This window comes from Phalacrocorax aristotelis, chromosome 5 (genome assembly GCF_949628215.1).
Source record: "Phalacrocorax aristotelis chromosome 5, bGulAri2.1, whole genome shotgun sequence".
Taxonomy (NCBI): domain Eukaryota; kingdom Metazoa; phylum Chordata; class Aves; order Suliformes; family Phalacrocoracidae; genus Phalacrocorax; species Phalacrocorax aristotelis.
The window spans coordinates 63,953,207-63,966,388 of record NC_134280.1 but is presented as its reverse complement, the minus strand read 5'-3'; positions in this window follow the sequence as shown (position 1 = coordinate 63,966,388).

Here is a 13,182-nt window from a genome sequence, read left to right as displayed (position 1 = left end):
AAGGAAAAAAGAACACCAAACACCTTTATATGGTACCTTAGATGTCTTTGTTTTGTTTAAAACTTTGTATGCCTCTATTTATTTTAAATTAGTAATGAATTATCCCAGCACTATTAAGATCTATTCATTTAAAAGAGGGATTTTTTTTAATCTTGACAGAACATGATTGTCTCTAAATTAAGTTTATAGGTGATCTACTTTATAGCTTTATAGACTATGTTTTGCTTCAGTGTCCTTGTCTATAAAATGCAAATGAAAGTACATTACTGTAAATCTCCAGTAAGGATTATTTTATAAAATTTATTAGGAATTTAAGAAAGCAATTAAAACTGTTCCTGAAGATGTTTTCCATTTGTTTAGGATTTTTAAAAGTACCTAGAGACAAGGACTTGCAAGGGAATGTAGAGATTAAGGCTCTGTAGTGGGAGGGCACAAGATCTGGCTAAAGGAAGCTCAATACCTCAGCTCCATCCATGAGGTGGGGAGATATTAATCCTTATTTTACTGATTAAAAAATTAAGAAATAGAGATGAGATGACCTCTTCTCCTAGGTATGTGGAAATTGTGAGAAACTGTGGTAAAGCTAGCATGATACAGAGACTTGAGTTCAGCTGAAAGATGAAAGGCTTTGGTCCTAATGCTGGATAATTCTGTTAGTGCTTCACCTGATTTACTGGGTTTGCTATGTTTTGACACAGCGCTCATAATAGGGCTACACACTTTTTGCAATTCCCGATACTGCGCTGCACTGTTTGAATTTCTAGGCTGGATCTCTCTAAGTGTTTGAAATGATCTCTAGGTCACAGTTTGGAAATGACCAGCTTGCAAAAGAGTTCATCTGATCGAGCTGGGAAATGAACCATTCCCCTAGTCTTTACTGCTCGTGTTAAAGTAAATAAGGTATGGTGGAATATAGTAGATTCCATAGCAACAAAGCAAATGGTTATGCAGTAAGTTGTCCATTAGACAGTGAGAGAAATGAGGAAAAAAAATCATCACATTCTTCAAATATTTGGCTGTATAAGTGACCGAGCTGTGCTTGTCCAAAGGAATGTCTAAACAGGTTGTTTCAAATATATGATTTGTAAGCTGATAGAAGGCAGGATGAGTTATGAGGAGAAAGCATTTTAATGTGTGTAAGTAAAAGTCTAAGGTCTAGAACTTTTCAAACAGAAGGAAAGTGAATAAATATAGTCTATTAATGGCATTATTTCATACATACCACCACCCTCTTTTTGTAATTGTGTCTCTCTCCCTTTTAAATCTTCTACAGTATTGTGGAAGCAGCTTTTTTGGTGCATAAATGGTTATAAAGCTTACAGGTATCTAAGTTCAGTCTTAACACTCTGAGCAAGCCAGTCAAGATTCAAAGAAAGGTGTTACTGTCTCTAATAAGCTAAATAAAACCTGTAGAACTGGGTATATAGAATTAGAGGAAATTGGAAACATTTCCTCCTTCTTATTTCAATATCTACCTCGGAAGTTCAGAAATTCTGCTATACCATGTTAGTATTCTTCCAGCAGAAAGTTTTTTAGCATTCTGGTATATTGAAAGCAATACTTCAGATTCCAATTTGTCCTTAGGTAAGAAGATTAATTTATATGCTGATTAATTTTCTGGGCTGGTTGTCTTCCTCTGCCTTTGTCATATGTATTACTTGTTAGTAATCGATTTTCTTTAACCTCTGTACGCCAATTCTGATGGTACATGAATTCATTTGTTTGCTTTATGCCCTTCATTTGTAACACTAACTGATATCTATATTCTGTGGTGGAACTTGATTCTGAAAGGTGCCTGAATGCTCCTAATTTTTGCTATGTTATGAGTGCTGAGCACTTAGCAGAACAAGGCAATTAAGAAATAAATATTCCTGCTTGAACAGTTCCACTAAGTTAAATGTCATTAAAAAAGGGCTTTTTTTTTTTTTTTCCAAAGGAAAGCCTACATATTCTTGCTGGTACCAGTCTATCTATCTATCTTTGAGCAGAAATAATCTAGTAGCCCAGTAGTATGGATCTGTCCATAAGGAATTCTTTCATTTTGCGAGAAACATACTGTTTCTTACATGGCTGTAAGATGAAAAAATTTGAGCCACTACGAGTATCACAGTTCCCCTCTCTGCCATTGGTTTCCTGCAGTGAATCTAATTTAAAATAGCTAACAAGGATGTTAGATTTGATTCTGATCCCAGTCTAGCAAGTGGAATGAAGGAAAGACCCATGTGAACTAACATTGTCCATCAAACTAAAAAAGCCCAAACTTCTTGATCCTGCTAAGGTTTATGCTTAACTGATGAGTTGGGTCATGCCACTGTATGTGGGTTCTGTGGGAAAAAAAAAATTGGTATCAGCCGATTATCCTTTCTGAGGGACAGAGGAAAAAGCAAAAGGAAGGCTAATGGGTTACACTGCATTCCAGAAACTGATGTGTGGCTTAGTTTTCTTATTTCTGTTTGCCAGGAAATTCTCAAAGTGCTCTTTTGAAGATAAGTGAACATACTCATCATAGCTTACTTATGCCTGTTAAGTCTTTGTGTGAAATATTTAATGAAGAAGTATGTAAATATTTTGACTGGTTGCGCCTTTATTTTCGGAGTGCATTGCAGATGACACATGAATGTATCAGGATGAAGCTGTGGCAGCAGAGGCATGTAAGAGATTGTTAATGTTTTCAAAAATTTTTTTTTCTTAATGGAGCCAGCAATAGTAAAAAAAACCATTACGCAAATGGACTAGAGTAGAGTAACACATACCTAGTATAGGCATATTAAGGCTAACAGGACTGCGGTAGAGGTATTTTTGAGATATTATTTATAACACGAGGAGAGACATATACGGTAACAACTTGTTTTCAAATCTGAAGGGACATTTTGTACTTTTATTTCTCCTTCTGGGCAGCAGATGTGTGTTTTTTTTTTTTTTTAAATAACCACGAAGGCTGACAAACATGAGATATTTTTCAAAGGAGAATGGTATATATGGGATTGCATAGTTCTTATCTAAGTTTCTTTTAAAGGCGCAAAGAAAAATGTGATTTAATCATATTAGTGTGTGTGTTTGTAAATGTAAAGTAGTATACAAAGAAATGTAAGTGGTAAAGTAGCAGATAATAAATGTATATAAGTATGTTTAAAGATTTTAAATGTCCACAAGTCAGGTTTCATCAAATAGATCACAGAAACTATAATGAAACTAAAAGTCTTCTAAGTGCTTTATAATTATGTTACCTTGGAAATCTTGGAGCATAAAGTGGAAATTAGATATATTGCAATACAATGTTTGCTCAAAGCTGCTGATCCAATAACTAGGGAAATCATTCCTGAAGAGGTGGTTAAATCCTTTCTTATAGTCAATTGTAGATTTAAACTTAGTGTGATATAATTTATTATACAAGCTATGAGGATTTAGCCAAGAAGAGCACCAAGAAATGGTTAGATTTTGCTTAATGTATATTTCTTTTAGCATTGGTATTAGAACCTTCAGTTATAGAAAATATCTCAGTTGTGTTTAGCTGGCTTACTGTTTAAAATATTGCAACTTATTTTTAATCTAAATTTATCTACAATTGGCTTCATATCTTTGGTTCACACCAATGGGGAGGGGAGGAGAACAAAACTACAATGTTACCAAATCCTTTTGTATACATACTTTTATGCGAGACTATAATCATCCCATTACCTTTTTGGGTCTGAAATAAATGGTTTTAACTTTTAATTTTATGCAGCACATAATTTTGTAGACTTAAGGCTATTTTTGTAACTTCCTTCTGAACCCTTTCCAGTTTGTCAGAAACCTTTCTGAATCATGGAGAAATGAATCAGTAGAAGCCTCACTAATGCCAGATGTTGCCATTAAATCATTTCCCTACTCCTACTTGATGTTTCCTAGATTTTGCGTCCAAGGTCTATGTTAGCCCACTTAGAGGACTGCAGTAAGAGCCTGTTTATCTCAGTTGGATCCTTTGCATTAGTCTTGAACTTTTGGTTAGTATTTTTCCCGTTTGTCTTTTAGATTTAGAATTGGAATAGGCCACTCAAAGCATTATGCTAAGAACCATAGGAAAGCACTTCAGCATATGCTTAGTTTTCTGTTGACACAAAAGAGATTTGTATGTATCCTTAAACTTTATGCTCAGATATCTTTCTGAATGCATAACAACTGCTGGGCTGAATGTTGAGGTCATCTGATTAGTATTTTTGTCATAACATTTGCATTGTGATACGACAATGAATTATTAAAAGAAATTAAATATAAAATATAGTGATTTGCCTGCCCCCCCAATATTCATGTGAATCTTAAAAATACCCTTTTGAATCGTCTGCATTTAGAACCTTATCCTTATTTAACCTCTTTACATGTTCAAAGCATTAGTTGTCTGGCAAAATTTTAATGAAGCAGCAGCAAACAGCATTTGTTTCTGCAGCAGACAATATGTGACATTTCTTCATTTAAAATTCTCTTCATGTGCTATCAGACAAATTCACACATCATATTATTCAGCACGACCTTAGGGAAAGTTCTTTACATTTCTTCTCAAATTTTATTCTCGAATTTTTGTGGAGTTTGTATGTGCATCTGTACAATAACACATGTTCATAAATATGGTTTTGTCTGTTTTGAGAAATAATATAGGATGGCTTTACTTTGCAGAGGTCTCATTTGTTCATGGCTGCTTGAATACTTAAGGGTCATGAAAACTGTGGTTTTAGTCTAGCACTTGCCCAAGGAAGGGAAAGGCCTTTTTACTGATGTAGTCACTTCTCTGTCTGGGACTGCATTGGCTGTTCTGAAAATTGATGGGTTTTTTTTATTTGCTTAAAATAGTGCGTTAGCTTCACTTTTTTTACTGAATAAAGGAGGAGAATGAAGTTGTAAACTATAATTTGACACTGTGGGAGGGGTTTGTGTGCAGCTTGTGGCAGCAGGGAAGGCCAGGGTTTGCTTATAAATAAAAAGTTAAAAAAAAATCCTCAACCTAAATCCTGAAATGTAAGAAAGAAATACTGAAGTATCTCAGGTCACAGATCCTCATGATGAATATATAGGTGTCTTTTGCAAAATGTCAAAGATTGATGAGTGCATCATTTAAGAGAATTAACAAGTCTGCATTACAAAGATATCATTAGGAGTTAGTGGTTTTTTTCCCTCCCATTGAATCACCTTGTTTACCTTTTCCTTGTTTTTCAGTCTGATTTGTTCCTTTTATCAGTTACATCTGTACTGCACACAGTCACTTGACCTATTGAGTAGTTTATCTTAGTGCTTTATAACCCCTAACAAACATTTTTCTTGCATGTTTTGCCTAAATATCTCATCCAAGAGTTTTTTCTTCACTTTTAAGAGGTGAAGAGCCTTCAGGTGATGAAGGCTTTGAGCTTCTTTGTCTTGCTTGTTGGGATCCTTTCAGTAGAAAACAATTCATTATCTCCTTTGAGGAAATTTATTGGTTTTAGGTAAATTTGGTACACTAGAGGCATCCTTTTTTGCTGTAAGTTTGCTCTTTCTAGACCACCTTTTTCTTTAGCGAGAGTACCAAATTTTGGTCTGGAATTAACTTCAAAGAAGAAAAACAATAGCATATTTTCTAAATATAATTTAGTATGATTAATTCAGGAACTGCATGAGTTGTAGTATGTGCTTGTAAGTTCTCAAGTGTGTGTTTTACTACTGCCTACTCAAAATCAGTTTAGCAATGCATAGATTTAGGTGGAGAAAATCTATTCTAAATTTTTCCGAGTCTGCTGATGTGTACAGGCTTATAAGGGTTTTTCATTGAATAAGGGTTCTTGGTGACTTAATCTAGGCAAAACCAATGGTTTTCGGTTTACTGGTGTCTGTGATTCAGTTCCCTGTCTGTAACTGTGATAACAATACAGCTTTTTGCTGACTTTGTGTTGCATCGGTAGAGTACCACTTAGTTCTGTGCAGTGACACTTAGAGTTGAACTCAGGTCTGTTCTGGGGTCCTGTAATATCTGTCATACAAATAAGGCAATTATAAGAAGGTTATGATTAGTAATGGATTGTTAAAATTTTTCTTTTAAAACAGGATTTCAGACTAAGTAAAATAAGATTTTTGGTATGTTTTCTGCATTCTAAAGGTGGATGGTGCCCCAAAAGTAGCGTAAACAATACCCTAAAACTTGTACAAATGGGATTTACGACTTCTACCACTATTTTAGAAGATCGCTGTTCTCTTTGTTTTGTTTTCCTATATAATCGTGGGCATTTGAGACAGCCTTGCTGGGATTTAACATTAAGTGGACACCTGTCTCACTTAGCAGCAGATGTGGATCTACAGTAAAAAAGTGTGTTCCAAGAGCTAAAACACAAGGAAACTTGGGAAGCCTTGGTTATTTACCTGAGGTTCTATGTAACTTTGAGCTGCGCTATAGAAACCATATGCGAAATGGGGATAATGGTTTTGGGGTTATTTAGTTTTGATTTCCTTTTGTGTTTTTTTTTTTTTTTTTAATTTTTTTAAAAGGATCTGGAAAGACTAGTTCACTCCTGAACAACTGCTTTCTAGGCTGAAGGCGAAACCTCCATGCTAAAGTTGTGCTGTTTGCACTGGGAGTAGAAAGACTGTTCTTGCGTTGTACAAGGGAAAAGTCTGGATGAGGGAGGTGCATACAGTTTAGTGAATCCTGCCTTTGTGTGAGTTTCTCATATCACAGAAGATACATGATTTGGCAAGATGAATGGCAATGTGAATAAGAAGTCTTTTGTGGTGAGCATGCTTTCAACTCTTCATGGTTTGAGATAGGATTTATTTTCCCTTTCTTTTGAAGATGCCAAGCAAGCACCTGAAGTTCATGTATACTCGTTAGATGCAATTAATATTTTATTTTTGTTTACTATAGAAGTGTACTTTGTTGTATTTTATTATTTTATAAAGCACCATTGTTTAATATGTTTACAGCTTTTATTAAAAAAATCTTGCGATGAGTGATTTGAGAGACATGGAGAAAATATTTCATTGAGCCAATTTTTTTTCCTAAATGTAAGCTTAAGTTTTCTTTGCAGAAACAGAGCTTTTTGGTTTTCTTTGATCCTTGCTGCAAAACATATGTATTGTGTGTGTATATAGGCATTTATTCATCAGATGGAATTTCTGATGTAGACTGAATAACACTGAAATGCTATTGGAGGGCAAATATAATTAATAAGAATGTGCTACAGTGACTGCAGTGGGTGAAAATATATAAAAATCCTAAGGAACAATTAGGAATTGCCTCTGAGGGGACTTCATAAGCAGCAATAAAGCTAGGTGTCAGTCTCTTCTCGATTGTTTCAGAACTATTTTATCCTGTTTTGGAATAAGCTAGAGGTAATATATACTAATTAATCTTTCTGTGGAAATATTTCCAGTAATTAGAGAATTCTCCATAGTCTTTGGAGTTTTTCACATAGTTAGCTATACTAATGGTTAAGAATGTCAATTCTGTATTTGTCTAGATCCGTGTTCCAGTTACTGGTGCTTGTTAAAAGAGATTGAAGAACTCCCTTTTATTACATTACTAATCCCCATGTAGCTACTTAACACATTAGATCAAATCACCTCTTAACCTTTTCTTCACTAAGATGAATAGATTTAAATCCTGGAACCTCTCTCTAAGGCATGTTTACCAATCTTCTAATCGGTCTTGTGGCTCTTTTCCAAACCTCTTCTCATTCCTCAGCAGCTTTCTTTTATTGGAATACTAAGGCAGGACATGCTCTTTTTGACTGTATTCTTATAGCTGTCATCAGATATTACCTTTCCCCTCTTATTGAGAGTTCCACTTTACGCATCTTTGGCTCCTATTTGTGCTTTCAATCACAGCTGTATGTTGTAGTTGATGATATTAATGAATGATTGCCCAAAACTTTTTCAGTTGTTACATCTCCTGATTATTACCTGATTTAAATTCTCCAGTTTTATCAAAGATTTCCTCCCCCCGCCCCCCCCCCGGAACCTGATTAACTCCCAAGATTGCTCTTCATTGGTCCTCTTTATTAACTGTTTCCCAAAGCTTTATTTCAGCTTTGAGCTTTACCGCTCCTGATTTTGTTGTTGCTCCCCCAGTCCCTGCCAAGTCAGCAATAAAAATACTAAAGACCACATACACAAGAATGTGTATATGCAGATCTATACTCATTTAGCAGCGATTCCACTTTAAGATTTGAGACCTCTCCACTTAAACACAATGTTAAAAATAAATACTGTTATTTGTAATTTCAGTAGATAATGACGACATTATTGGAGAAGAATATCTAACAGACATTAGTCAGGATCCATTTCCATAAACTCTCACTATCAGGAAGTAATTATGCTACTCTTTAATTGTTCTGCTTTCTTGTCCATGATCAGTGTCATGCTAACAGTCTAATAGGGATATTATTCAGTGTTTCTTGTTTATCCATTAAATCTTCATGAGTATTTTTTTTCCCCACTTCTAACTCTCTTAATACTTTGTTGTCCCATTTAGTGTGTGATGTAACACATTTATGGCTAAGAACTTATTTTTTAATAGGTATTTTTTAGTAACGTTAGCACAGGAAAGGAAAGAGCAATAATTCAAAGCATGTATCTTTTTTGTTTTTTTTAACAATACACACATTTATACTAACCTTCTAAAATTTCTGGAAATAAAGTTAGAGAATTCCTGAGCTTTCAGCAGTCCCTTTTCCTTTCTCTGTTTAGTGCTCATTTGAGAGAAACATAATACAGATTTAGTCCATCCCTTTCGCTTTGCTATGCCTTTCATACCTCCAGTTCAGCAACTTTTACTTCAAAAGTTTTCCACATTCAAAGTTTTTGCACTGTTTATCTTAATAGTGGCCTTAACTAACAGACAGACCAATACAGCTATAGTGAGAATACTACATCTTTCCAGTTTTCTGTATAGAATAAAACCAGATATATTTCCATGATTATGTCAATCCTTCTTTCCATTTTCTTGTATGACAACCTCAGCTTTAGTTAAGGCCCTGGAAGTATATTTGCAGGTCTCTTATGATCTTCTGGAAGCATATACTGCATACTTCTGGAATAAAGTGTACAACTGAAAACATATACCACAGGACTCTGGCAATTACTATATTTCCACAGAAGTTTTGCCCCGGTGACTTCAGTGACTTACTGCTTCAGCAGAATCAGTTGGTTGCTTTGTTGACTGCTTACCTTTCCAGAAATTTAGGGACTGCATTACTCAAAAAACCCTAACTGAAGTAATGCTTGATTCCGAAAGGTGTTTTATAAGAGCACGCTACTGTGTACTATTTCTTTCCAGAGGACTATTCCAAATCCAGACAAAACACAAAAAGTTTGGGGATCTGGTGCTATCAGATTTTTTTCTACCCGCAATCTTTTTTTTTTTTTTAAAAAAAATGCATCTGGTTTAGCCCCACTGGATCTCAGGTTTGTTCTTTCTAGCTCTAACTCTGGATCTCACAAGTGTCGTCTTTACACTTATGCCTCTGATTTCCGTTTTGTTTTACAATATAGATGTCCACAAGCTTTTCAAAAGCAGCTGTCTCTAGTAGAGGTTTTACAAAATTATCTTCTGTCACTTGTCATAGAAAAATGAAATCTCACAGAAATTTTAATTGTGTCAGACTGCAGTACTCTGTGTATGTCCTTTAGCACAAGCTAATAATTTGCCAGTTATTTACTGCTCTTTTATGCTGTTCCTCTAGCCTTCAAGAAAAGATACAGCTGTACTCAAAATTAATGTTCTCAAATCTGATAATTTGTGCAAAACTCTCTGCTGTGAGGGAGTGTCCATCTGCACCTTTTGTTCTTCTCTGTTCTCATTCTCCCCTCACTTAAGGCACAAACTAATTTCTGCAGTGATGGTTGAGGAAAATAGCTAGTAACTTAGAGGTTGCATTCTTGGAAAAGATATAAGCACATGGAGCTTGCGTATTAAAAACAAATAAAAAAGTAATATGTATTTTGAAGATTACTCTGTAACTGTTAACAAATCAGTATATGCAAAATTTTGTTATACAAAATAAGTCAAGAAGCAAAACAGTGATTCTTGAATTAAGGATTTATCTACTTTTGGACATCCTAATACACCCAAAGCACCCCTTGAACAGATGTTTTTGTAATAATGGGTTCTCTGCCCCCATACACTTTAGGTATATGGAACCAATTGTTCTGTTCTTTGCCACAAAAGCAAATTAAACAGCAATTAACATTCTATTTCTGGTTTATCTGTCAGTCTGTTGATCCTAGAATATCCAAGGTTCCTTTTGCTTTCAGCCTGTCAACAAGAGCAAAACATACATAGAGCCCACATTGCTTTTCATTTTGCTCACTCATTTGTTCTTAAAAAAGAGTGTAAAGATTAATTCTATTTGATTCAGAAAAGTCTTTCCATGAGGCTTCAATTTAACAAAGAAGCAATTATTTTATAACACATGCATGCAAATGTAAATGATGCATCCCATATTTCTTCCTGGGTTATGTGTAACGTAACCAAGATATTGTTCCAAATGTATTTCTGGTTTGTATGTCTGCACCTTTCCCTCTGTGTTGTTGCTTTATAGTCTTTCTGAACAGTCCAGCCAGCTGTCCCTTAATATGTCTCTCCTTCGAGATTTTTTTTTTTTTTACAGGTCCGAAACAAATGGAAAATTCTCTATTTTTATCTTGATTCAAGTATTTGTTGGTCTTTCTCATTACACTTCACAGTCCAGAGTGTATCTAGGTTGAGGCAGATCTCCTTGTTTTATGTAAATGCATTTTCTTTGCAAATAAAAAAATGTGATATGGATTCTTCTCTGAAGACTTTTAAAGTTGCTCATAGTTTTTGTGTGAGTGCCACTGACCAGATATATCACCTAGTTTCCCTGAGTTGATTTATTATACAGAAGACAGACAGATGTATAGGTAGTATGTTGAAATACACATCATTGTGACTTTCTATATAACAAAATCTGTAATAGGTTGAATTCTTAGCATTGCTATTAACAGATATCAACAGAAAATAAGTTTTTAGTTTGAATACTGTGTAACAGATTCTTCATAATTATAGCAGAGACCATTTTAGAGAGTTTTTTGGCGGGGGATATGACCTAAAATTTCTTTGAAGCTGCAGAGATTAAATCGTAGATATCCAAAGTATAAAATATTGACAAATACGGAAAATTCTGTAATGCAAGTAAGATTATTGCTTATAGTTTTGCAAGTCTTTAATTACGTCTGCAAAACAAGATCTCTCTTGCTTGTAATGCAGGCTGAAATCCACTTAAGCTGTCTGTCAGTAAGGAAAATACCCGTCTCATATTATAGTCATGAATGATCCCATGTAATGTATTCATGTCAAATTAATCAATGAAAAAGTGATTGTTTTTATTGCTAAGTTGTATGCTGAAGCTCAAAATATATATGCTTATTTCAAAATGCTGTAAGTTTTGAAATAATTTTGAAAGTCGCTTACAAGTCTTTATACTCCCTAGGTTCTGTTTTATGTTGGTGTTTCTTTTTTATTTCTGAAAACTATCTGCATAAAAAATACCTGTGAAACTTGGATAATAGAAAGAGCAATGCATCCTGAAAGAAAAATAAAACCCAAGAAGTTTTAAACTAGTTGCAAAATACTTGTTGAGTGTTTTTCTTATTTTGCTTTTCTCCCCTCTTGGAGCCTAAGCTTTTGAATCTGGTTCAAGAGTGAGACCATGCTATTCCATCATTTCACACAGAATACTAAAATAGGTGTAAAGTGAGAGAAGCTTAATGTTTTTAAAGTTACTCGTATACGATCGAGAGTTGTGTCTATGCATCTGAAACTATAAAAATTGTACTGTTTATGAAATGGGTAGGGATCTGTGTGTGTATTTATATATTTATAATTGCAACGTTGCTTGAACAAGGCAAAAAGAGGGAACGTTAAATTTGTGCCGTTGTCGGTAGAGTTGCATATTTAAACTTGCAACTACCAAGACTCTTCATATGAACTCTGGAGCTAATTTCTAGGAATGATATGTAATGTGCTCCAGACTAACTAAATGAAAGTGAAATATTTTTCTGTGTATGTTGACTTAGTGTGATTAAAGTGAGATTTAATAATTTAGGATGTGTGTTTGTGGTTTTCTAGGACTATTATGTAACTTCTTCCTAGCACCTGGAGAGCATGGAGATGGATAAAACCTCCAGCATATCAAATGAGGTAATGAAACACAAGGCCTCTTCTAACAGTACCTGGGGCTTTTTTACATTCCAACAAAGTGCGTGTTCAACAAGCAACAGATGTAGATTATATCATCAAACAGGATGCTGATTGAGACTGGATGTTCATATAACAGCTTATTGTTTCAAGGACATTTTTCCTGGTCTGTTATGCATCTCCTTTTTTTATCTGATAGTGGATACCTGGAGTTTTGTACCTTTCTGCAACATTATATTGCATATACATTTATGGCAACTTTAAACCTTCCTTATTTTCTCCTGAAAGTTCACTTTTTTTTTTTCCCCTGATAATTTCCAAAACCTCCTGATGTTAAAGAGCTTATAGAATGTGTAGGTGCTTTTTGTTTGAGGAGCTGTCTTAAATTCCATGGTCAGAACGTCTGCATGACGTATCAGAATGTATTTTGAGAGGGTAAAAATTGGCATAGACTTTTTAATTTTATAGTAGCTGAAGTCCTGGTTCAGGTGTCTAAATAGAGAGAATTGTTTGAAAACACTAAAGAAAAGGTTTCATAGCTTTTTATTTCCATGGAAACTGTATCTGATGTTATACCTTTCCTTCCCCTTGCCTTTAATTACACTGTGTTTCTTTCCCCTTTCTTCCTGGTTTTCATTATGATCATGTGTAAGTCCATGGCAACTTCTTATGCAACTAACAGTATACAATAAACATCAGCCAATAAGTAAAAATGTTCTTTTTGTTTAAAAGGTTAGTGGCAAACTAACTGTGGCAGTTCTCTAGCTGCAGCAGTACAGAATACACCAGCTCTATTTTTTAATTCCACGTTAACAAAACCTCTCTTTGGAAGTAGAGGAGGTGGTGCTTGACCACTGCTTCAATAAAACAACTACAGAAAAGGGCTGGGGGACACAAAAAAATGGACACCATTATAGTTAGACCTACAGGATTTATGAAGAAACATATTCTGGGGAGGGAATTCCCAAGAAAACTAAAATTCTTCACTGCAAACCAAAGACAAAGAACCTGTGAGTAGGTTGGAT